Genomic DNA, 23,424 nt, shown 5'->3' on the forward strand with positions numbered 1-23,424 from the left:
ACCAAGATATTAAGCAAAAAGAATATGGGTACAGCAGAAGTGTTTATTGCCTTTGTTATATCTTTATTATTCAGCTCTGTTTGGCAGATTTTCTCAAGTATTGAAGTGAATTCTGTTGAAAGCTTTCCCTTTATTGCAGTATGATCAATTTTCTTTGCTTGCTGATATCCCAAATACTTATATATTTCATGTTCATCCATCAGTTCTATTGTCTCCTGCTGCTCTGTTTTATATTTCACTAACTCTATTGCACCTTCCTTTATGTTTATTGTTCTGCACTTATCCAGTCCAAAGTTCATGTTGATATATTTGGAAAATAGTTCTACTGTTTGAACTAATTGTTTTAGCTTTACTGATGAAGGAGCATATAATTTCAAATCGTCCATGCATAGAAGGTGTGTTAAGGTATAATTCTTCTTGTTGTTTCTGATTCCATACCCTATTTTTGTCTGATTCAGTAAATTAGAGAGGGGCTTAAAGCTAGACAAAACCATAGGGGACTTAGAGATTCACCCTGGAAAATGCCTCAGTTTAGCTTGATAATGGTAATTGTTCTTTTCTGGTTGTTAATAGATAGGGTGATTATAGTATGCGGGTGCTTCATCTGAAGCAGGAATTTCATAACTATTAGGTGTAGTTTATATATATTAAGTAGCCATGAGGGTGGAACAGAATCAAATATTCTTTGGTCGTCAACGTAACAACATGAAAGATTTCTCCTTTTCCTCCCGGCTTGATATAGAATGACAGAGTCTATTATCAGATGTTCTTTACGTCCTCTTTGCTCTTCTGTAAGTATATTGTGGTTATCTAAGTGATTGGGGATTAGTATTGAGATGCATGATGTTACAATTTTATATATAGTTTGTAAACAAGTAATAGGACAACATTTTGATGGATCATTTGTGATTTTTCCTTTGGGTGAGAGATACATTTCACCTTCTGTCAAAGACTCAGGCACTGTTCAGGATTTTTAAGAAATTGTTGACTTGTATTAATAGGTACAGATGAAAACAAGTAAAATTTTTATACGAGAAATTATGAATATTATCAGCACCGATATTTTTTCTTTATTTTCGTATTTGCGCAATTAGTTGTCTTTTGCACATTCATTGTCCACCTGTTGGGTGTGGTCTTTCATTGATTCTATTATGGTTATTGGATTTATTGAGTAGGCCTGCAAGAAAATGAATCTTAGGGTTATACATGGTGACATGCAGGTATATGTCCTTTGATAATAAATTTACTTTGAGCTTTGAACTTTGAATCATTGGACCTCTTGTACTTTGCTTGCCAACCTGAAAACCAGCAATCTGGCCTCAGCAGACTGAAGATCTCTTGGTTCATCTAGTGTTTATGGTTGAGGAAGGCGCTGAATCGTTTTGAGGGGACAAACTCGTCCATGAGTGTCTTTATAAAGTTTGTGACAGCGTGGCATAATTCATTCAGGTCCTCTAATGAGTCCGTGAACATGGCCCAGTCCACCAACTTGAAGCAATCCCTTATCTGCTCCTCTACCACCTGTGACCACCTCTTTTTTGTCCTTACCTCTGATCCACGTAACTCAGGTAGGAGGAGAACAGCCAGGTGATCCGATATCCCAAAATGTGGTCCAGGAATGGAACAGTAAACATTATTGATATTGGTGTAGCAATGGTTGAGTGTGTTGGGTCTTCTGGTGCTGATGGTAACTGGGCAGAGATTTCTTCAAGCAAGTCTGATTTAAGTCCCTGGTTAGGAGGTGAAAGGTAGACTGTTGCTTATTTGTTAATCATAAAATTCAATACATCGAGAGCTCGGTTGACTTCTGCCTTTGGTGGTATGTAAACTGCAGTCAGGATCACTGCAGAGAACTCTGTTGGTAAGTAGAGCGGCTGGCACTTAATCATTAGATGCTCCAGGTCAGGAGAATAAGAGTGAGACAAGACGTGTACGTTGGAGCACCAGAATGAGTTTATTATGATGCAGACCCTTTCCCAATGTTGCAGTTCAGTCCCTCTGGTGGACTGAGAAGTCCTCAGGCCGGAGCGTTGTCAGTGTGCATGAGTGTAGGGGGAAAGGGGACTGCTTTGCTGTTGTTGTTTTGTTGCCTGTGTTGTTCTGCTAAATATTGTGGGTTGCTATGTTAGCGTCGGAATGTGTGGTGAGCTGCTTCTGGCACATCCTTACAATGTGTTGGTTGTTTCCATATGCACATGATAAACAAATCTGAATCTGTAAGTTTAAATCACTAGTTGGAGTCGAAGGCCATTATATCCATTCTCACTGAATTGTATTGAAGTTTAATCTGGCCAAATGTGAGCTGTTGTACCTTGGAGACAGAATGTTGAGGGTCAGTATGCTAGTAACAGCAGGGCCATTAACAATGCTGACATACTGGGGTACCTCCGGGACCCATAGCTTGCTGAAAGTGGCTGCCCAGGCAGATAGGGTGGTCAAGAAGGTGTATGGCATGCTCGACTTTATTAGTAGAGGAACTGAGTTCAAGAGTCAGGAAGTTATGTGACAGCTTTATAAACTCTAGTTAGGCCTCATTTACTTTCATTTCTGGTCACACAACTATAGGAAAGATGTGGAGAGGGTCCAAGGGTTTACACAGGGCAGAGTTTGTTAAGTGTGTCCAGGATGGATTCCTGTCACAGTATGTGGACAGGCCGACTAGGGGGAATGCCATACTAGATCTAGTATTAGGTAATGAACCAGGTCAGGTCACAGATCTCTCAGTGGGTGAACATCTGGGGGACAGTGACCACTGCTCCCTGGCCTTAAGTATTATCATGGAAAAGGATAGAATCAGAGAGGACAGGAAAATTTTTAACTGGGTAAGGGCAAATTCTGAGGCTATACGGCTAGAACTTGCGGGTGTGAATTGGGATGATGTTTTTGCAGGGAAATGTACTGTGGACATGTGGTTGATGTTTAGGGATCTCTTGCAGGATGTTATGGATAAATTTGTCCCGGTGAGGAAGATAGAGAATGGTAGAGTGAAGGAACCATGGGTGACAAATGAGGTGGAAAATCTAATCAGGTGGAAGAAGGCAGCATACATGAAATTTAGGAAGCAAGGATCAGATGGGTCTATTGAGGAATATAGGGTAGCAAGAAAGGAGCTTAAGAAGGGGCTGAGAAGAGCAAGAAGGGGGCATGAGAAGGCCTTGGCGAGTAGGGTAAAGGAAAACTCCAAGGCATTCTTCAATTATGTGAAGAATAAAAGGATGACAGGAGTGAAGGTAGGACCAATTAGAGATAAAGGTGGGAAGATGTGCCTGGAGGCTGTGGAAGTGAGTGAGGTCCTCAATGAATACTTCTCTTCAGTATACACCAATGAGAGGGAACTTGATGTTGGTGAGGACAATATGAGTGAGGTTGATGTTCTGGAGCATGTTGATATTAAGGGAGAGGAGATGTTGGAGTTGTTAAAATACCTTAGTCCCTGGGGCCTGACGGAATATTCCCCAGGCTGCTCCATGAGGCGAGGGAAGAGATTGCTGAGCCTCTGGCTAGGATCTTTATGTCCTCGTTGTCCACGGGAATGGTACCGGAGGATTGGAGGGAGGCAAATGTTGTCCCCTTGTTCAAAAAAGGTAGTAGGGTTAGTCCAGGTAATTATAGACCAGTGAGCCTTACGTCTGTGGTGGGAAAGCTGTTGGAAAAGATTCTTAGAGATAGGATCTATGGGCATTTAGAGAATCATGGTCTGATCAGGGACAGTCAGCATGGCTTTGTGAAGGGCAGATCGTGTCTAACAAGCCTGATAGAGTTCTTTGAGGAGGTGACCAGGCATATAGATGAGGGTAGTGCAGTGGATGTGATCTACATAGATTTTAGTAAGGCATTTGACAAGGTTCCACATGGCTGGCTTATTCAGAAAGTCAGAAGGCATGGGATCCAGGAAAGTTTGGCCAGATGGATTCAGAATTGGCTTGCCTGCAGAAAGCAGAGGGTCGTAATGGAGGGAGTACATTCAGATTGGAGGGTTCTGACTAGTGGTGTCCCACAAGGATCGGTTCTGGGACCTCTACTTTTTAGTGATTTTTATTAACGACCTGGATGTCGGGGTAGAAGGGTGGGTTGGCAAGTTTGCAGACGACACAAAGGTTGGTGGTGTTGTAGATAGTGTAGAGGACTGTCGAAGATTGCAGAGAGACATTGATAGGATGCAGAAGTGGGCTGAGAAGTGGCAGATGGAGTTCAACCCAGAGAAGAGTGAGGTGGTACATTTGGAAGGACAAACTCCAAGGCAGAGTACAAAGTAAATGGCAGGATACTTGGTAGTGTGGAGGAGCAGAGGGATCTGGGGGTACATGTCCATAGATCCCTGAAAGTCGCCTCACAGGTGGATAGGGTAGTTAAGAAAGCTTATGGGGAGTTAGCTTTCGTAAGTCGATGGATAGAATTTAAGAGTCGCGATGTAATGATGCAGCTCTATAAAACTCTGGTTAGGCCACACTTGGAGTATTGTGTCCAGTTCTGGTCACCTCACTATAGGAAGGATGTGGAAGCATTGGAAAGGGTACAGAGGAGATTTACCAGGATGCTGCCTGGTTTAGAGAGTATGGATTATGATCAGAGATTAAAGGAGGTAGGGCTTTACTCTTTGGAGAGAGGGAGGATGAGAGGAGACATGATAGAGGTGTACAAGATAATAAGAGGAATAGATAGAGTGGATAGCCAGCACCTCTTCCCCAGGGCACCACTGCTCAATACAAGAGGACATGGCTTTAAGGTAAGGGGTGGGAAGTTCAAGGGGGATATTAGAGGAAGGTTTTTTACTCAGAGAGTGGTTGGTGCGTGGAATGCACTGCCTGAGTCAGTGGTGGAGGCAGATACACTAGTGAAGTTTAAGAGACTACTAGACAGGTATATGGAGGAATTTAAGCTGGGGGGTTACATGGGAGGCAGGGTTTAAGGGCCGGCACAACATTGTGGGCCGAAGGGCCTGTACTGTGCTGTACTATTCTATGTTCTATGAAAGGCTTTTAGCAAGGTGCTGCCTGGAGTAGAGGATGGTTCTGTCTGGAGCGGCAGAGACCAGTGGGTGAACTGATAGAAATTTATAAGTTAAGAACAGGCATATATGGATTAGAGAGCCAGTATCCTTTTCCCAGGGTTGAAATGTCTAATACCAGAGGGCATGCCCTTGAGGTAAGAGGGAGAAATTCAATGGAGATGTGCAGGACAAGATTATTTTCGCAGGGAGTGGTGGGTTCCTGGAAGGTCCTGCCAGGGGTGGTGGTAGAAGGATGTATGAAAGAGGTGTTTAAGTGGTTCTTGGACAGGCACATGGATAGGCAGAGAATGGAGGGATATGGACATTGTGTAGGCAAGGGGCTAGTTTAGGTAGACGTTTAGCTATTGGTTTAATTAGGGGCCGGGGGCCTGTTCCTGTTCTCTGCTGTTCTCTGTTCTATTGTATTTGCTGTTTATCTGTGGCAGAGGGATGGTCAATATGAGCTGATCTTGCCAACAACACCCAGATGCCAAAAATGAACTAAAATTAATTCAGTAACTCTGAAAACGTTCATTCAATGAACGCTTGGGTAATTTGTGAATCTGAAGGAGTTTACGTGTTGATACAGAAGATCCACATAACTCTGCTTATTTTCCATCCAGTCTTTGTCTGTACCATGTCAGATATTGGACTGAGTAAAAACAGGGGCATGATGGAGATTTAACCATAGATCCCGTTGTCAGGCTCACCTCTCGGCAGACAACACAGCAAGGTTCTTTGTCATAAAACAAATGCTGGTGTTTCTGAGCAACACTGGTAGCATAAACAACCAGTTGGAAATAATTCGGAAAGTGCGTAGCTCGGGTGGTTGAGGCTTGGGTTGAGTTGTTCTCCAATCTTGGCAATTCAATTGCAAATGTTCCGTCACCATACGAGAGACATGATCAGTTTACGGCCAGTCGCGAAGTGGCGTGACCACCTCTCCCTGGTCTGTACCCATGAAGATCAAGAGGGGCACAAATTTGACTGGGCACCAGTCAAAGTCACAGTGCAAGCAAACAGGAGACATGCTAGAGGATTCCGAGGAACGTGGTTTTCTGCAAGCGATTCTGTAAACAGACATGTAGACCCTGAACCTTTTTATGAGCCAACCTGGGCAAAATCCCAGACCACAACTCACAAAGTTCACCACACAACCAATCAGCGACAAGATTTCCCCCGTACCTCACAATTGTGTTTCCGTACTGATGACCACTCAGCTGATTGATGAAAGGACACACCACAATCATCAGCACACTGATGACGTCTCCTCGTATGGTGACGAAACATTTGCAAATGAATTGCCAAGATCGGGGAACAACCCAACCCAACTATAAACAACCAGTTCTTCCGAAAAGCTGGTGGGAGAGTGTCAGAACTGGACAGCGTGAATGGGAATCAGGGATGTTGTCACTGACATATCAGTGACATTTGTTTTTTGTGCCAGCAGTACAATACAAGGCATGAAAATTACTAAAACTTACAATGTATAAATGGATAAAGATAATAGGCAGAAAAATAAATAGATAGCTTAATTGTGCAAAATTGGAACAGTGAGGTGGTATTTATGGGTTTATAACCATATATAACTATATAACAATTACAGCATGGAAACAGGCCATCTCGGCCCTTCTAGTCCATGCCGAACTCTTACTCTCACCTAATCCCACCGACCTGCACTCAGCCCATAACCCTCCATTCCTTTCCTGTCCATATAGCTGTCCAATTTACCTTCAAACGACAACATAGAACCTGCCTCAACCACTTCTGCTGGAAGCTCGTTCCACACAGCTACCACTCTGAGTAAAGAAGTTCCCCCTAAACTTTTGCCCTTTAACTCTCAACTCATGTCCTCTTGTTTGAATCTCCCCCACTCTCAATGGAAAAAGCCTATCCACGTTAACTCTATCAATCCCCCTCATAATTTTAAATACCTCTATCAAGTCCCCCCTCAACCTTTTACGTTCCAATAAATAAAGACACAACTTGTTCAACCTTTCTCTGTAACTTAGGTGATGAAACCCAGGGAACATTCTAGTAAATCTTCTCTGTACTCTCTCTCTATTTTGTTGACATCTTTACTATAATTTGGTGACCAAAACTGTACACAATACTCCAAATTTGGCCTCACCAATGCCTTGTACAATTTCAACATTACATCCCAACTCCTATACTCAATGCTCTGATTTGTGAAGGGCAGCATACAAAAAACTTTCTTCACCAGCCTATCCACATGAGATTCCACCTTCAGGGAACTATGCACCATAATTCCTAGATCCCTCTGTTCTACAGCATTCTTCAATGCCCTACCATTTACCATGTATGTCCTATTTTGATTAGTACAACCAAAATGTAGTACCTCACATTTATCAGCATTAAACTCCATCTGCCAACTTTCAGCCCACTCTTCTAACTGGCCTAAATCTCTCTGCAAGCTTTGAAAACCTACTTCATTATCCACAACGCCACCTATCTTAGTATCACCTGCATACTTACTCATCCAATTTACCACCCCATCATCCAGATCATTAATATATACGGACTGTTCATGAATGTTTATGGACTGTTCAGAAATCTCGTGGTGGAGAGGAAGAAGCTGTTTCTAAAATGTTGAGTGGGGAGGGGGATCTTCAGACTCTTGCACCTCCTCCCCCAGTGGTGGTGATGAGGAGAGAGCATGTCCCAGATGGTGAGCATCCTTCATGAGAGACGCTTCCTTTGTGAGGCAATACCCTTTGAAGCTGTTCTCGAGGGTGGGGCAGGCTGTGTCCTTGATGGGGCAGCCAGAACCTACAACCCTCTGCAGCCTATTCGTCTCACCTGACCTCGATTCTTTGACAGGAAGGGGCTGCGCTGCCCTCATAATCTAGCTGATCCGGAAATTGGCAAGATGAGTAAAAAATCCACCTGACTTCAAAGTGTTTGGCGAAAGTACAAAAAAAGCAATACATTTCTACTTGGCATCTCCAATACACAAAAGCATGTACAGGAGATATGCTGAGGAAAATGAAAGATACAAAGTAAGGGAATTTCACTGTTACAGAAAAGTGATAAAAAAAAAGAAGTCTATTGAGAGTTTTATGCAACTAATCGATTAACTGGCCGTCATTTCCACTGGGAGATATTTCCCTTGTTGATTAACGGTTACCCACAGTGGGAGGTTACTGGAATAAGGATTGACTTCTCACTAATTATCACTGATGATTCATGGAAGGGAGAGCCCGGGTGAGGATGCAGAGGAAATTGACAACAATGGACTGGCAGCGCGGTGATGCCTGTAGTACAGCTGCTCCAGTGGCCCAGGGCCGATCCTGACCTCAGGTGCTGTCCGTGTAGTGTTTGCACCTTCTCCCTGTGGGTGTGTAAGCTTCCCATGGGTGTTCCAGCTTCTTCCCACCTCCCAAAAAAAACCATGCAGATTCGTAGGCGAATTGGCCATTGTAAATCACCCGCAGTGTGTGTACGAGTGGTGGAGTCCAGGGGAGCTGGTGGAAGCGTGGAGACAACAGGATACAGGGAAAATATGGCAATGGATTGGTGCTGTAAGCTGGCATTGACTAGATGGGCTGGAATTGCCTCCTTTGTTGTTATATGGCAATAAGATATTAGATGTTTCAGATATAAAGCAATACTGGAGAAACTGATTGTTTTGCTTGGAGTCAAGAAGGTTAGGGGGAGAATTAGTAGAGGTGTTCGGGAGCATGGAAAGAATCCGGCTTCTTCCCCGTGTTTTTCCAGCCCCGATGAAGGGCCTCAGCCCAAAATGTCAACTGTTTATCCCTTTCCATCGATACTGTTCCTCCAGCATTTTGTACCTGTTACTCTGGATGGAGAGAAACTTCTTCCACTGCCAGTACAGTCCAGACTGAGAACTGACAGATTCAAGGTCACTTCCATTAAAAACAATGGAGAAAATGGGCTGACCTGTCTGAAATGGGTGGGGGCCGGGTGCGGAGTTTCAGGAAAAGTTATCAAAGGGGAACTGGGTTACTTAAGAAAAATAATAAAAATAAATTCTGGGGGACTGAGCAGGGGAGTGGGACTCTGCAAACAGTCAAAGGCTTGATGGATGCTTTCATTGACTGCGGTATGATTTGCTGTTTTAATGATTATGCAGGCCAGTTGTCACTGTAATAGTGAAGTGATAATTAAGTCTGCAATTGAACATTGGAGATGACGGATTGAGTCTTATGTAACAACACAATAGGACTGAGTGCTTCATATGCTTTAAGATTCAATTAAGGTTAGGCTGACAGCAGGAGTATTTAAATGACGATGAGTGGCAAATCATGTCTTGCTACCGTGATGGAGTCTTTTTAAGGAGGTGATGAAGGTGATTGATGAGAGTAGAGCTGTGGATGTTTTCTACTTGGATTTTAGCAAGGTCACCTCGAAGTCTGAGATGCATGTGATCCATAGTGACATGCCCAACTGGATTTGAAACTGGCATGCCCGCAGAAGACAGAGGGTAGAAATTGATGGGATTTATCTTGGCTGGAGATCTGTGACTAGTGACTGGTGTTTGCGTGAATGAAGTCACCGGAGAAAAGTACTGGTAGATACAAAGCAGCTTCTTTATTCGACAAAACAGGGTACAGCAGGCATCATATGGAGATGCTTTTGATCAAAAGGTCTGCTGGCCCAATATGGGGCTCGATATTTTTTGTGCCAAACATCAAAGGACAATTCCATATTTACAAAGTATGAACAATGCTTTCTTTGAAACTACATACAACCCTCACACCTCCTGATTTGCACCCATACCACAGAATCCAAATGAATTTTAATCAACTTTGTCTGGACTGGGATTCACAGCTTTTCAGAACCCATTGTTCAGAGCTGCTCTCCAAATTAAATCTACCATACATATTCAGATGTGAAGGCTGGTAGCCAAAGTCAATCGCTAAATGTACAAAAATCACTCTTAACAAAGACTATTCTGCAGGGATCTATACTGGGATCTCTGCTGTTTGTGTGTGTGTATATATATCGACGGGTTTACTATACAGCGTCAGGATCGATCTATAGAGTCTCTCAATAGCAGAGGTGAAGGAGTAGGCCTCATGATCAACTCTTCTTGGTGCACAAATATATCAGTGCTGTCCCAGTTCTGCTCACCAGACCTAGAATATCTAGCAGTAAAATGCCGTCCTTTTTACCTACCATGGGAGTTCTCCAGGGTCATTTTGGTAGTGGTATACATTTCAACTCAGGCCAATGTCAATCAGGCTTTAGATGATCTGAGCAATGGGATCAACATGCACGAAACAGTGTACTCTAACGCCTTCGCCATTGTTTTGGGAGATTTTAACCAGGTCCGTCTGAAAATATCACTAAGCAATTACCACTTGCAATACCAGAGGAAACAACACACTGGACCATTGCTACACCACCATCAAGAATGCCTACCATGCTATTCCTCACCCTCACTTCGGGAAGTCTGATCACTTGGCTGTACGTCTATTCCATGAGTACAGGCAGAGACTGAAGACTGCAGCACCAATAGTGAGGACCAGAAGGTATGGACAAGGGAAGCACAGGAGCGTCTACAGGACGGCTTTGAATCAGTGGAATGGACTGAATTCAGGGATTCCTCTTCGAACCTGGGTGAGTATGCTGCAGTTGTTACCGACTTCATTAAAAACTGTGTGGATGAGCGTGTGCCCACAAAGACTTACTGTACATACCCAAACTAAAAGCCGTGGATGAACCAGGAGGTACATCGTTTATTGAAGGCTAGATCTGTGGCATTCAAGTCTGGCGACCCAGGCCTGTACCAGAAAACCAGGTATGATTTGCAGAGGGCTATTTCAAGGGCGAATAGATAATTTTGAATGAGGTTGGAGGCGATATCAGATGCATAACGACTCTGGCAGGGTTTGCAAGACATTACTTCCTACAAAGCGAAATCCAACAGCATGAATGGCAGCAATGCTTCATTACCAGATGAACTCAATTTGTTCTATGCCTGCTTTGAAAGGGAGAACACAATTGCAGCTGTGAAGATCCCTGCTGCACTTGATGACCCTGTGATCTCTGTCTCAGAGGCCAATGTTAGACTGTCTTTAAAGAGAGTGAACCTTCCAAGGTGGAAGGTCCCGATGGAGTACCCGGAAAGGCTCCGAAAACCTGTGCCAACCAACTAGCGGGAGTATTCAAGGACATTTTCAACCTCTCACTACTACAGCCGGAAGTTCCCACTTGCTTCAAAAAGGCAACAATTATACCAGTGCCTAAGAAGAATAATGTGAGCTGCCTTAATGACTATCGCCTGGTAGCACTCACATTGACAGTGATGAAATGTTTTGAGAGGTTGGTCATGACTAGACTGAACTCCTGCCTCAGCAAGGACCTGGACCCATTGCAATTTGCCTGTCGCCACACTAGGTCAATGGCAGATGCAATCTCAGTGGCTCTCCACACAGCTTTAGACCATCTGGACAACACAAACACCTATATCAGGATGCTGTTCATCGACTATAGCTCAGCATTTAATACCATCATTCCCACAAACCTGATTGAGAAGTTGCAGAACCTGGGCCTTTGTACCTCCCTCTGCAACTGGATCCTCGACTTCCTAACCGGAAGATCACAGTCTGTGCAGATTGGTGATAACATATCCTCCTCGCTGACGATGAACACTGGCACACCTCGGGTGTGTGCTTAGCCCACTGCTCTACTCTCTGTATGTACATGACTGTGTGGCTAGGCACAGTTCAAATACCATCTATAAAATTGCTGACGATACAACTATTGTGGGTAGAGTCTCAGGTGGTGATGAGAGGGCATACAGGAGTGAGATATGCCAACTGGTGGAATGGTGTCGCAGCAACAACCTGGCACTCAACGTCAGTAAGACGAAAGAGCTGATTGTGGACTTCAGGAAGAGTAAGACAAAGGAACACATACCAATCCTCATAGAGGGATCAGAAGTGGAGAGAGTGAGCAGCTTCAAGTTCCTGTGTGTCAAGATCTCTGAGGATCTAACCTGGTCCCAACATATCGATGCAGTTATAAAGAAGACAAGACAGCGGCTATAATTCATTAGGAGTTTGAAGAGATTTGGTATGTCAACAAATACACTCAAAAACTTTTATAGATGTACTGTGGAGAGCATTCTGACAGGCTGCATTACTGTCTGGTATGGGGGGGGGGCGGTGGTTACTGCACAGGATCGAAAGATGCTGCAGAGGGTTGTAAATTTAGTGCCCAGGACACTTTCAAAGAGCGGTGTCTCACAAAGGCTGTGTCCATTATTAAGGACCTCCAGCACCCAGGGCATGCCCTTTTCTCACAGTTACCATCAGGTAGGAGATACAGAAGCCTGAAGGCACACACTCAGTGATTCAGGAATGGCTTCTTCCCCTCTGCCATCTGATTCCTAAATGGACATTGAACCCATGGACACTACCTCACTTTTAAAAGTATGTAGTATTTCAGTTTTTTGCATGGTGTTTAATCTTCCGGTCAGCTTGAACCAGGCAGGGCATTCTCCTCCGACATCTCTCAGTACAAGTCGTTTTCACCCACAGATCTGCTGCTCACAGGATGCTTTTTGCTTCTTGCACCACTCACCGTAAACTCCAGAGATGGTTGTGCATGAAAATCCCAGGAGATCAGCACTTTCTGACATAGGTGTTTGGATAATGATGTAAAGCACTTCTTTTCTTGAGGCTTGTGGATTGATCTGAGAGCTTTGTAAAACCAGATATTTAATAATTCTCCCAGTGGAACAGTTTTAACTCTTCCCCTGCATTAGACACTCGGCTTCCATCATCGTTAATCCTGTGGCAACCAGAAAATTCCATAAATACTCAGCAGGTCAGGCAGCATCTGTGCAGAAAGAAACAGAGTTAATGTTTCAGGTTGTGGATGAATCATCAGAGCTAGGAGATCATCACTTTGAAGCACTAACTTTGTTTTCTGTTCTACTCATGCTGACTGGGCTGCTGGGAATTCCCTGATTTTATTTTGGATTTTCAGAACGGATTGCAGAGGCTGGGGTCTGGAGGAACTCAATGGGTCAGGCATCATCTGTCGAAGAAAATGGACAGTCCTTGTTTCAGGTCGATGCTAAAATGTAGAAGGGAGATAGTGGTATAATGAGTCAAGGAGAATGGATGGAGCTGGCAGGTGGATCCAGGTGAAGAGAGAGAGAAGAAGATGAAGGTGGGAAGAGTGTAAAGGGCGACTGAGGCTGGGAGGTGATGGTGGAGGCAACAAAGGGGGCAGATGGTGGAATTTGTTAGGAGAGGGAGATGGTGCATGGAACTAAATAAGGGAGATTGGGGGGGTGGGGCAGATGGGAACAGTGGGGGGTGAGGACCCAGTGGAGGATTGGTGTGTGGCTGATGGGCAGATGGATTGGTTAGAGGAGGAAGTGGATAGATCTGAAGAGAGAAAAGGGATAGATGGGGAGCAGTTTACCTGAAATTGGATATTTTGATGTTCAGATTAGTTAAGTTTATGGCCTAAGGTAGAAGGAGTCAATTTTAGAAAACCTAGCACATTTATTTTTCAACATAGTCCCCTCCTACATGTACACACTTAGTCCAGCAGTCATGGAGCATACGGATCCCTTCTTTGTAGAAGTGGTCCACACTTGAACTGCACGTGCATGTAACGAGAGCATCTTGAACCTCCAGGTGGTCCACAGCAGGGGTGATTGATAAGTTTGTGCCCTAAGGTAGAAGGAGATGAGTTATACAGCTCTCGTTACATGCACGTGCAGTTCAACTCTTTGAGTGAAAATGCAGAAAGTTTGAAGTTAATAACTCATCTTCTTCTACGTTAGGCCACGAACTCATCAATCACCCCTGTTGTGGACCACTTCTACAAAGAAGGGATCCGTATGCTCCACGGCCGCTGGACTAAGTGTGTACATGTAGGAGGGGACTATGTTGAAAAATAAATGTGCTAGGTTTTCTAAAATTGACTCCTTCTACCTTAGGCCACGAACTTATCAATCACCCCTCGTACAGTAGAGGTACGTTTGATTTAGAGGCAAAGGTACGGATGTTTGAATTTAGTTTTATGGAATGCCATAAAAACTAGTCATGATGATTGGTAAGTTACCAGTTTATTGTAACAATGCATCAGGTCAATAAGCCTATAGGAAGGAGGTACAGCATTTGACAGAATGGTGTTGTCATAATAACCCAGACTTGAACATGACAAAAACCGAGGAGCTGATAGTAGACCTCAGGAAATCAAAGCGCATCGAGCACTCTGCTCTGCACATATACGGGAAAGAGGTGGAGAGAGTAGAGAGTTTCAAGTTCCTCAGCGTCCACATCTCGGCTGACCTCACCTGGGCTGCCCATACCTCTTATCAGGTGGGGAAGGCCCAACAGAGGCTCTACTTCCTAAGGAAGCTAAAGCATGCTCTCCTCCCTCATCACCTGCTGATCAACTTCTATCGGACAGCTATAGAGAGCCTCCTGATGTATTGCTGTGCAGTGTGGTTTGCCAGCTGCACAGAACAGAACAGGAAGGACTCGCAGCGGGTGGTGAGGGTAGCAGAGCGGGTTATTGGCACAACATTACCCTCCCTCAGAGACATTTATCCTGGCAGACTTCAAAAGAAGGCTACTTGTATTTCAAAGGATCCCACTCATCCTGGACATCACCTGTTTTCCCCTCTACCTTCTGGGAAGAGATACAGAGCATTAAGGATGAAAACAAAGAGACTCCTTAACAGCTTCTACCCACAAGCAGTGAAATGTATAACACTCCCTTCCCTTCTCCTGCCCCACTCCTAAGACAGCGGCAGCTAAATGCATCACACTTCCAGGAATGGCAGGTGTGCAATAGTCCTACCCCCCCATCCATGTATTATTAATTTTGGACTGCACTCCTGAGGTTTTAGAGTTTATTTTATATATATATTCTTTGTCATGCTGCAAAACGTTGAGCTGCTAAACTGTGTTTCATTGCTCCACAACAATGACAATGAAGATATTCTTTACTTCTTTAATTCCACAGGACGATAAGATGTAGGAGCAGAATTAGCACATTCGGTTGATCTAGTCTGCTCTGCCATTCAATTAAGACTAATTCATGTTTCCCTTTCAACCCCATTCTCCTGTCTTCTCCCCAGACATTTGATATCCTTACTAAACAAGAACCTATCAACCTCTGCTTTAAATACATCATTGACTTGGCCTCCACAGCCACCTGTGGCAATGAATTCCACAGATTTATTAGCCTCCAGTTAAAGAAACACCTTCTCATCTCTGCTCGAAAGAGATGTCCTTCTATTCTATTCCCTCTGGTCCGAGGTTTCTCACTCTCCATCTAGACCTTTCAATATTTAGTAGATTTCAATGAGATCCCCCCCCCCATCCTTCTAAATGCCAAAGAGTACACTCACAGTGTTGTCAAATGTTCCTCATACATTAACCCTTTCATTCCCAGGATTATTCTTGTAAGCATCCTCTGGACCCTCTCCAATGTCAGCACATCCTTCCTTAAACAAGGGGCCCAAAATTGCTCACAATACTCCAAGTGCAGTCTGACCAATCCCTTATAAAGCCTTAGCATTACATCTTTGCTTTTAGTCATCTCAAAATGAATACTAACTTTGAGTTTGTCTTCCTTATTCTATTAACTATTAGGGAATCCTGCACTAGCACTCCCAAATCCCTTTGCTGCTCTGATTTTTTGAATTTTCTCCCCATTTAGAAAGTAGTCCATGGCTTTATTCCTTCTGCTAAAGCGCTTGACCGCACACTTCGCTACATTGTATTCCATCTGCCATTTCATCAAAGATTAAAAGTACATTTATCATCAAAAGATGTACTTGAGATTTGTTCGCTTACATGTAGCCACAAAGCAAGAAACCTGAAAGAGACCAATCAAAGAAAAAAGGCAAACATCTGATATGCAAGAGAAAGAAAAAAATAGAAATCATACAAACATTTGTCTGTTCTCCTAATCTGTCCAATCCCTCTGCAGACTTCATGCTTCCTCAACACTACCTGCCCTTCCACATATCTTTGCACCATTTGCAAAAGTGGCCACAAAGACATTAATTCCATCATCCAAATTATGAACCTATTACTTGAAAAGTAGTGGACCCAACCCTGACCCCTGCGGAATACCAATAGTAACTGGCGGCCATGCAGAACTATTTGTCTCCTGCAGGTCAGCCAATCTTCTATCCATTCTGACGAAGGGTCTCGGCCTGAAACGTCGACTGCACCTCTTCCTAGAGATGCTGCCTGGCCTGCTGCGTTCACCAGCAACTTTTATGTGTGTTGCTTCTATCCATTCTAGTATCTTTCCAGTAATACCATGGGCTCTTGTTTGACAGCCGCACGTGCTCGTCAAAAGCTTTCTGAAAATCCAAGTAAACGGCATTCACCGACTCTCCTTTGTTTATCCAGCCTGTTATTTCTGCAAAGAACTCCAAAAGATTTGTTCGGCAAGATTTCCCATTAAGGAATCCATGCTGACTTTGGGCTATTTTATCATGTGCTCCAAGTACCCCAAAACTCAGAGTCCAACATTTTACCAACTACTGAAGACAGGCTAACTGGCCTATAGTTTCCTGTCTTTTACCCACCTCCCTTCTTAAAGAGTGAAGAGATACCTGCAATTTTGCAGTCCTCTGGAACTATTCTGGAATCTAGTGATTCTTGAAAGATCACTACTAACGTCTCCACAATCTGTTCAATTACTTCTTTCAGAACCCTGGGGTGTCACCATCCGGTCCAGGTGACTCATATTACAATCACTGCCTCCTAAAAGCCCTCGCCTTGTCAGTATGTGTCTCCATATTGCCAGGCAGGTGATTAGGGATAGGCAATAAATGCTGATTTTGCCAACAATTCCAAGAATACCCACAAATCAATCAATAAATAAATAATTATCCTGCTCCCAACTTGCAGACTCATGAAGTTTAGTCCTAGCAAGATAAGTCTTGCGGAGATCTCGTATAGGTGAGTGGTAGGATCTGGGGAGAAGTCAATGGGAATGGGAGAGAAAGTAAGAGGGAGAATGGGATTGCACAGCAAGGCAGTACGCACTCAATGGGACAAATGGTCTCTTAAGCATGAGGTTTGTGAGGATGGATATTTCCTTCCTGACTGGACCGTTCACAGTTAACTGCTCTGTTGAAACACAAGAAGCTGCAGATGCTGGAATCTGGGGCTGTTATGCATATAGAAAAGGAAGATAATGTTTATATAGCAGTTTTACAACCGCCAAGTGTTTTACAGCTAGGTTAAGGACTTTTGAAGTGTAGTCACTGGTGCAGTGAGAACTACTCTGAGGAAGTCTTGTTGTTGAGGAAGTCATGAGCTAATAGGATCAATGCTTTATGGACCTTTTGTGAGCAGCTGTGCTGCAGTTTATTGTAGAGAAAGCAAGACCACCTGCATGGTTAAACAAATGGCCAACACAAAACTTCTGCTTTCTTACTTGATTTTAATCCATGTTTTTGTACAATAACGTAATCTGTCTGAGCAGTCGTGTAAACAGCGAGGTAATATTGCACAAAGGTAGACATTGGAAAGAACACACTCAGAAAAACACCAAGACACTGTCTATTCTATCATCGAAGCAAGCTGCATCAGGAACAGGGCCTCTCTCTCACACGCTTGGCAATGGTGGAATCGAGATATCATTTCTGAATGTACAGTGCTATTAACTATACTCCTATGGTTTCATTTGATCCTCTCACTGAGAAGGTTCTCTGCAGGCTACTGTGACACACACTGAATATCTCAGCAAGGGTGGTCAATTCAGCTCTTTTGCCTAATCGGCAGTTTCCTTTTCTTGGTCACTAAATAACACTGCAAGACGTTCCCATTGCACACTCTGCAAAAACACAACTGCGCTGTTGTAGACACGTCACAGAGGCTCCTCAATTCTGCACTCAGGGTTGTGGAAAATTTGGTCATCTGCAGAGATAAGTCTCTCTTGCTACATTGCATGTGACCAAGCCTCCCATCTCCCGGTGTTACCACGCCTTTCCCCAACAGCCGTGCTCGTATTTCAATCAGGCAAGGTTTAACGTGAGCATCCTGGCCACGTGCTACTGAGATTTTGGGGGGAAAAATATCTCGCAAGTTTCCAGTCACTTGTCATTTTAATTCTTCCACCCAAATCCATTCTCTATCATCTTCCTCTCTGGTTATTCCAGTAAAAGTTTGGGGAAAAGACCATTTATTTGTTTGCTCATACTACAACCTCTTCAAACTGCCCCACAATGTCAGTACTTGGATTATGTCCCACATTTTCCAGCTAACAGTAATGTTCCAGCTACACCAGTTTCATCATGTTTAAACCCTCCATTTGCTTCTTGATCCATTACAACCCTTCCCACTCCTCACTATTATCTTTAGTTACTTATCTTTCCTCACTTCTCTTTCCTCTGTCCTTATTCAGAATCAGAGTCAGGTTTATTATCACCAACATGTGTCGTGAAATTTGTTAAATTTGCGGTAGCAGTTCAATGCAATACATGGTAATATAGAAAGAAAAAAAGTAGATTACAGTGAGTATACATAAACATTATATGAAATAGTTAAATTTAAAATAGTGCAAATCAGAAGTAATATTTATTTTAAAAAGTAAGGTAGTGTTCATGGGTTCAATGTCCATTTAGTAATCAGATGGCAGAAGGGTAAAAGCTGTTCCTGAATCATTGAGTGTACGTCTTCATGCTTCTGTACCTCCTTCTTGATGGTCACATTGTGAACAGGGCATGTCTTGGGTCATGGAGGTCCTTAATGATGGATGCCACCTTTCTGAGGCACCGCTCCTTGAAGATGTCTTGGATACTACAGAGGCTAGTACCCAAGATGGAGCTGACTAATTTTACAACTTACTGTAGCTTCTTTCAGTCCTGTGCCGTAGCCCCTCCCCACCCATACCGGACAGTGATGCAGCCTGTCACAATGCTCTCCATGATACATCTATAGAAGTTTTGGAGTGTTTTAGGTGACAAACCAAATCCCTTCAAACTCCTAATGAAATATACTGTGGCCACTGACTTGCCTTTTTTTATAGCTGCATCGATATGTTGGGACCAGGTTAGATCCTCAGAGATCTTGACACCCAGGAACTTCAAACTGCTCACTCTCTCCACTGCTGATCCCTCTATGAGGATTGGTATCTGTTCCTTCGTCTTAACCCTTCCAGAAGTCCACAATCAGCTCTTTGGTCTTACTGACGATGAGTGCCAGGTTGTTGCTGTGACACCCCTCAACCAGCTGGTATATCTCACTCCTGTACTCACTCTCATCCCCATCTGAAATTCTACCAACAATGGTTGTATCATCGGCAAATTTATAGATAGCATTTGAGTTTTACCTAGCCACACAGCCACGGGTATAGAGGGAGTAGTGCAATGGGCTAAACACACACCCCTGAGGTGCGCCAGTGAGGAGGAGATATTATTATAAATCTGCAGAGACTGTGGTCTTCCGGTTAGGAAGTCAAGGATCCAATTGTAGAGGGAGGTACAGAGGCCCAAGTTCTGTAACTCATTGATCAGGACTGTAGGAGTAATGGTGTTAAACGCTGAGCTATAGTCAATGAACAGCATCCTGACATAGGTGTTTGTATTGTCCAGGTGATCTAAGGGCCTGTGAAGAGCCATTGAGATTGTGTCTGCGGTAGACCTATTGTGGCGATAGGCAAATCGCAGTAGGTCCCATTCTCCTGACTTCTCCCCATAAACTCAAAGGCTCTTATTAAGTAAGAATGTATCAGCCTACACTTCAAGTATACCCAATTACCTATGGCCAGCCTCTCAAGGGTTGATTCAGTCTTCTTGCCACTGACGCTGCCTGGCCCGCTGAGTATTTTCAGCATCTTCTGTGCTTATTTTTACTTCTGTTGTACACTGGTCAGTGGGACAAACAGGAGGATATTCTCTGAAAAGGTGAGGGGGAGCAGAGGAAACATTCACTCATATTAATAGGGCTGATAGCGAGAGGGCAACTGAACATTAACGTACTGTAGAACAGACTCTAATCAGGCTCACAGGCCAATACGGGGCGTGGTGGTGGGGAGGGGGAGGGGAAGATGGGGCAAACTGTGCAGCTAACCTACAGGTCCAGGATGAGGTGAGGTCATGGTGGTGAAATTGATCCAAATTCCCTCACACAGCAGCTTTCCTTGTGGAAAAATGCAAACGTTCCATCCATTCCACACAGGAAAGGGACCAGATGCAGGCAAATTGGACCAGTTCAGGTGGGCGACTTGGTTAACATGGATGAAATGGGCTGGAAGCCCTGTCCCTGTGCAGAGTTCAAAAGACAATAGACAATAGGTGCAGGAGTAGGCCATTCAGCCCTTCGAGCCAGCACCGCCATTCACTGTGATCATGGCTGATCATCCACAATCAGTACCCTTTTCCTGCCTTCTCCCCATATCCCTTGACTCCGCTATCTTTAAGAGCTCTATCTAACTCCTTCCCCTGGATGCATTACAGGCAGATAAGGATCTTCTACACTAAAACTTCAATACCACCTCTACTCTTGTGTCTTGCTTCATTACTACTCTCCACACCTTCCAGTCTACGCTACTATCCGATGTTGCTCATCTATCTTGCCTTCTCCTCCTCCCGTCCTTGTTCAAAACTTGCTACACCTCCAGCTTTTCCCAGTCTTCCCTCCATAGTGCTGCCTGACCCTCTGAGCATTCTCAGTATCTTCTGTTTATTTTAGTTCTGTTACACGATGAGCACTACCTCACTTTTTGCACTATTTAATTTCTTATTATAACTTAGTAATTTTACTGCACTAGTAAAACAGCCAACTTCATGGCACAAGTCAGTGATAATCAGCCTGATTCTGATTGCTGGGACTTTGGTGGTGCTGGACCAGAAAATTTTCCAGGCTATTGGATGTTATATCCTCCAACCCACCTATGATTTATTTTTTCTCTAAGATAATACAGTAGAATAATACATTTTCCAATAAATCCTGAGAGCTTAAATGGAGTAACAGGGGCAGGCGAGTTTCAGGAGGTTGGAAACAGAACAAGGTGAGTTTTAAGGGAGTTAAGTTTCCAGGACCCCATTGTGGTGGGAGAGCAGGAACTGGGGCTCCAGTGACGGGAGGGGAGATTGGGAAGCTGGTAAGAGAAAGAGGAAAACGCTTATTACAAGTCCACCCTGTGTGTTGACAACAGCGACCCCTCCCTTCCTGGTCGGCTGAATGCTTTCAATGCATAATTTGACCAATTGAATGGTGAGATATCGAGGAAAGCTCCCTCTCTTCCTGAGGAACAGGCTCCCTTGTCTGGTCACAGCTGAGGTGAGGAGGACACTAGCCAGGGTAAACCCATGCAAAGCTGCAGGGCCAGACACCATACCTGGCCAGGTACCAAGGGACAGTGCAGCCCAGCTGACAGAGGTCTGAACGGACATCTTTAAAATCTCTCTGAAACAGTTCACTGTCTCTGCAGGCTTCAAGGCAACCAATATCATTCTGGTGCTCAGGAGATCAATGGTATTGGGATTAGATGACTACTGGCCAGTGCCACTGACTTGGACAACCATTAAATGCTTTGAGTGGCTGGTAACGGATCGTATAAAATCCCACCTTCCGGCTACATTGGACCCTTTCCAGTTTGCCTACTGCTCAGACAGTCCATGGATGATGTCATAACCTTGGTCCTTCACTCTGTCCTATCTCATCTAGAAAACAATGCCTCATAGATTAGGACATTGCTCGTCGACTTCAGCTCAGTGTTTAATACGATCATCCCTCAGTGGCTGGTGGGTAAACTGTCCTCGTTGGGATTCAACACCGCTTTCTTAACTGGATCTTGGACTTCTTGACAGAAAGACCCCAGTCAGTACGAGTTTGCAGCAACATCTCAAACTCCTTCATGTTGGGCACTGGTTCCCCCTCCCCAGGGCTGTGTGTCCAACCCACGGCTGTTCACGACTGCGCTGTCAGATTCAGCTCAAAACTGCATCAAGTTCGCCGATGACACAACAGTGGTTGGCCTCTTCAGCAACGATGATGAGTTGGCATACAGTGAAGATGTAGCGAGCCTTGTCAAATGGTGTGATGACGACAACTTGAGTCTCAATGTGGACAAGACAAAAGAGATGATTATTGACTTCAGGAAGGCGCAGGTTGACCACTCTCCATCGCACAAAATGGCTCTGCCGTGGAGGGAGTGAAGAGCACAAAGTTCCCTGGTGTGCACATAACAGACAATCTAACTGGACCTGCAGCACCTCCTCACTAGTCTAGAAGCCACAGCAGTGTCTACACTTTCTGTGGAGATTGTGGTGTGCAAGGCTCCCCATTCGCCATTCTAACAACTTTCTACAGGAGCACCATGGAGAGAGTCCTGCCTGGCTGCATCATTGTGTGGTGTGGAAGCTGAAGGCATCACAGTGTAAGTCCCTACAGAGGACAGTAAAAAGAAATAAAATTGCTGAGAGGATCACTGGGGGTTCCCCCCCCCCACCATTTGTGACATTTACCAGGAGCATTGCAAACGAAAGCCCAAAGCATTGTTGAAGATCCCTACCGTCCATCCCACATTCTCTTTGACCCACTAATGTCAGGAAGGAGGTACAGAAGCATCAGGTCTAGGACTGCCAGACTGTGTAATGTCTTCTTCCCTCAGGCTGTGAGACTAATGAATACCCTGCCACCACTGTGGCCCTTCATCAGAACAGGGACTTGTTTACTGTTTGCCTGTGGTATGCACTATGTGCATTTTGAGTTATAGTTTATTAACTTACTTACAGTATAATATTTTGGTTTATGTGTTGTGTGTGATATATGTTGCATATGTTGTCTGGAGGAACATTGTTTTGTTTGGTTGTATACGTGTACAGTCAGTTCACAATAAACTTGGAATTGAGAATCTGTACCAGCTGAGCCAAAAGCTGAACCATCAGAATTTTCAAATTGTCAGACAGTGGATTATTGGATTTTTGCTGTCGTTTTTCCTCTTAGGATGGTGGCTGGAAGTCGCACCTTTTTTAGGATCTTCTTACAAGCCAAAAAGTAAAATCAGAGGGAGAAGCAGAGAATACTGAAAACACTTAGCAGGTCAAATGGATTTAACCATTCAGGTCAGAAAACCAGGAAGGAGAGAAACAAGTGTTATGCGGCAAAGCCGTAATGCCAGGACTGCTGGACTGATATAATTGCAGCAAGATGGGTTTCCATAATTCTATTACTAAAGAACATGGGATTTACAGTATAACATTAAGGATTATTTATCTTTATATGAAGATACATGACTTTTTTTATATACTAGATACTGAAAGACTTCCACAAGACATCTTGTTTACTCTCATTCTTTGACTTGAAACATCAACCCTATTTCTCATTCTACAGATGCTGCCTGCCTTGCTGTGATTTTCTGCTTTTATTGTAGATTTCCAGCACCTACAGTTTCTTTAATGTTCACTTACTGATAAAAACCTGAGGCTCTGTTTCCATGCA

The sequence above is a fragment of the Mobula hypostoma genome, chromosome 18 (assembly GCF_963921235.1).
Source record: "Mobula hypostoma chromosome 18, sMobHyp1.1, whole genome shotgun sequence".
NCBI lineage: Eukaryota > Metazoa > Chordata > Chondrichthyes > Myliobatiformes > Myliobatidae > Mobula > Mobula hypostoma.